Source organism: Myodes glareolus, chromosome 18 (assembly GCF_982192425.1).
Source record: "Myodes glareolus chromosome 18, mMyoGla1.1, whole genome shotgun sequence".
NCBI lineage: Eukaryota > Metazoa > Chordata > Mammalia > Rodentia > Cricetidae > Myodes > Myodes glareolus.
The window spans coordinates 57,318,324-57,322,191 of record NC_142043.1 but is presented as its reverse complement, the minus strand read 5'-3'; the positions used below and the strand labels follow the sequence as shown (position 1 = coordinate 57,322,191).

The following is a 3,868-nucleotide window of genomic DNA, read 5'->3' as shown; positions in this document are numbered from 1 at the left end:
CCAAAGCAGTTGTCACTGGGAATTGAACTCATGACCTTTGGAAGAGCAGGCAATGCTCTTAACCATTGAGCCATCTCTCCAGCTCCCCTATTCAGATGGAAAAACCTCTAGGTAGCATTGTTTATCTCACCAGGTGCCTCAGGCAAAAGGTCCGCCTTTCTTTGTTACCTAGGATACGGTAACCAGGTAAACATGCCTTTATTATGATAATCACGACCAGTTCTTTAAGGGAGAATGGGCGTAGCATCGATCATCTTACTACTTCCTGCTGACAAAGGGGCGATGTTTGGGGGATAAATGTTTTTATCTGACTGAATTTTTGGCGACAAATGTTTTTATCTGACTAAATTCTTAGCGACCTTGGCTGAGGGCGGCAGCAGCAGCGGACGGCGGCTGCCACAGCTCCGCCTCTGAAGCCCAATGTGGCGCGCTCCGCATGGCCCCGCCCCGGGCCGTGCGCGGGCTCGCCGTTTCACCTCAGGCAATGAACTCGCACCGCCGGCTGTGAGTCTTTTTCAAGCTCCGGCGAGGGGGGGGCATCCGCCCACCCGTGGAGGGGCTTCTCCTGCCCGGTCCGCCCGCGCGCAGAGCCCCGTTCTCTGGGAACTCACCTCCCCGCTCGCCCATGTTGCTATGGAAACACAGTTTTTCCGCAGAGCCGATTCAGCTCCTCTTTGCCTTCTATGGCGCCGCTGCTCACCACGCAGCTTCCGCCTCAGTCAGGCGAGTCCGCTCAGGTGCTGAAAAAGTCCTCCAAAAACCATAGCCCCGCCAGAAGGCCTCTGATGTCACACGGACTTTAGCCCGCCCGCGACCTGGCTATTCGCAGGCCTCCAGCAAACTCCCCGCCAGCAACTGGTTGCGTCTCCCTCCTGAGTAGCTGGGATCACAGGTGTGCACCACCGTGCCTGGCCCACTTCCGTGTTTCTAATCAGGCATTACCGCTCAAAGGCGGGCCGGCTGCCGCCAGCACTCTCAGCACGATCAAGCAGCTTGTCTTTCTCAGTCAAAAAATTAAAGTTTTTTGTACGTGAGAGCCAGAGACTGAGCTCTCTTAACAAAATTAGGCGAAAATCACCTCCAAAAGCTCTGTGGCTCTTTAAGAACAGGGAAGGCAGTGATCAAGTTTGCCTCCCTACGAGACTGTTGCCTCCAGTCTCTATCAGCGAGTACGCAGGTGGACGGAGAGGGAGCGGAAGCCGCGGTCTCCCGTACCCCATCGTCCTCAAAGTCCCGCCTTAGTTACCTCGCCTTTTTTGCTGCTGTTCACATTCCTCCTGCACTGAACTTAAGGGATTTTTCTTCCCCGTTGCTTTCTGTACCTTCTTTCAGATACCTTAACTTTGATTTTTTTTTTTTTTTTTTTTTTTGTATTTTCTTTTCTATTTTAGGCCTATCCTTTGAAATTCCTTTTTACATTTCTTTTCCTCCCCTTTCTGGGGATTTCAACCGACGTCACTCACCGCTCCATGTTCTCAGAGTTCTGAAATTCAAGGCTCTCTGTGCTGGTGTCTGATCTTGGCTTTTTCTCCCGGGCTTTCTCAGGGTCCCCCGGCGTAGTTGTCAGGGTCCCTCAGCGTCCCGGAGTTTCGAGCACCAGTTGCGGGGCGCCATCCTGTCCAGCAGGAATGAACCCCACCAAAAACGAGAATTCCTTCTCTGGTCACATCTTTATTTGGAGCATTCCCTTGAGGAAAATTGGGGGAAGGGACGATAGAGCAGGGACGAGAGAAAGCTTAGAGAGAGGAAGTAGGGTCCCGAGGCATCTGCTTTTAAACGGTGGAGCAGCTTGAACGCTGTCCTGATTGGTTAATGCCATTCTGCTGGTCTGAGCATGTGCAGGCAAGGGTGCAGGCAGGGTTGCTCAGCCCCACGTGGCTACCTCCAAACTGCAGGACCACCTGTGCCTCCAGGTGGCTCCCAACATAAGTCCTACTCTGCTACCAAACCCATCCATCCCCCATGTCCTCAGCCAGTCACTGAGACACAGACTATAACTGCACAGAGTGAACCAAGAGATAAATGGCCAGTGGAGTCAGCTGAACAGTCCATCTCTAGGCCCTAGGTCCTGGGACAAAAGCCCTGGTCTCTCCCCCACCTACCTAAGCTATACTAGCCAGTCAGCAGGCAAGCCTCCTGAAGGCAGCTTGCTCCAGACCTTGTAATCTGCAAGTCCTACTCAGCATGAAAAGTCACCCATTGCCTGAGACCTCAGCAACTCCATGAGAAACAGACAGCAACTACAACAATCAGTCCAAGAGAGGATCCCTGAAACATAGACACTTACTGCAAGGATTGGACCAAGAGACAGACACTGTCTACACTAATTGGAGGAAGATAAGGGTAAGTGCCAATGCAAGAACAGATTCAACAACCCAAAGAGCAATATAGCAATACCAGAACTTAGTGGTTCTACAATATGAAGACATAAACATCCTATCCCAGAAGAAGCAGAAGAAAATGATGCTAAATGTAATTCAATGAAGATGACAGAGACCCTTAAAGAGGAAATGAAAAACTCTCTTAAAGAAATGGAGGGAAATACTAACAAGAAAGAAGTCAATAAATATCTTAAAGAAAACCAAGAAAAAATGGGTGAATCAAATAATTCAAACAGTTCAAGACTTGAAAATAGAAATAAAGGCAATGAAGAAAATACAAACTGAAGGAATTCTGGAAATTGAAAATCTGGGTAAATGAATAGGAACTGCAATTACAAGTGTAACCAACAGAATACAAGAGATGGAAGAGAGAATCTCAGGAGTTGAAGACACTGTTTCAAACAAATATAATGTTAAATTTAACCAATTATTATCACAAAACATCCACGGAATCTGGGACACCCATGAAAAGACCAAACCTAAGAATAATAGAGATGGAAGAAGGGGAAGATCAGAACAAAAACACAGAAAATATATTCAACAAAATCAGAAGAAAACTTTTCCAACCTAAATAAAATTTAAAAAAAAAAGACATACCTATGAAGGTACAAGAAGCATAAAATAGACAGGACCCAAAATATATTCCTCCATCATGTAATAATTGAAACACTAAACACACAGAATAAAGAAAGAATAGTACATTCAAAGGAAAAAGGCCAAGTAACATACAATGTCAGATCTATCAGAATTACACCTGACTTCTCAATGGAAACACTGAAAGCTAGAAGGACTGGAACAGATGTACTGTATGCACTGAAACCATGGATGCAAGTCCAGACTATTATACTTAGCAAGTTTTCAATCACCATCCATGAAGAAAAAAGATTTTCCATGACAAAACAAGATTTAAACAATACCTATTCACAAAGGCAGCCTTACCAAAAGTACTAGAAGGAAAACTCCAATACAAAGAAGCTAGCTGCACCAACAAACACACAGGCAATATATAATCCCACACCAACAAACCCCAAATAAGGTAAATACACAAGCACTAACACTAAAAAATAACAAGGATTAATAATCACTATTCATTAATATCTCAATATCAATGGACTCAATTCACCTACATAAAGACACAGGCTAACAGAATGGATAAAAAAAACAAGATCCCTTCTTCTGCTGAGTACAAGAAACACACCACAACCTCAAAGACACTCATTACCTCAGAGTAAAAAGTTGGGAAAAGATTTTCCAATCAGACAGACCTAAGAAACAAGTGGGTGTAGCTATTCTAATATCTAACAAAATAGACTTCAAATGAAAATCCATCAAAAGATATGGAGAAAAACACTTCATATGAAAACTCCATGAAGATGAAGTCTCAATTCTGAACATCTATACCCCAAATTCAAGTGCCCTCATATATGTAAAAGAAACATAGCTAAAGCTTAAATCGCACCTTGAAGCCCACATATTACTGATAGGGA

At 45.1% G+C, this 3,868-nt stretch overlaps 1 pseudogene; it reads right to left on the bottom strand.

Moving 5' to 3' along the window:
* Positions 1-469: 469 nt before the first annotated feature.
* LOC148119166 (Nuclear RNase P) lies at positions 470-660 on the bottom strand (annotated as a pseudogene).
* Between the last annotated feature and the right edge of the window lie 3,208 nt (positions 661-3,868).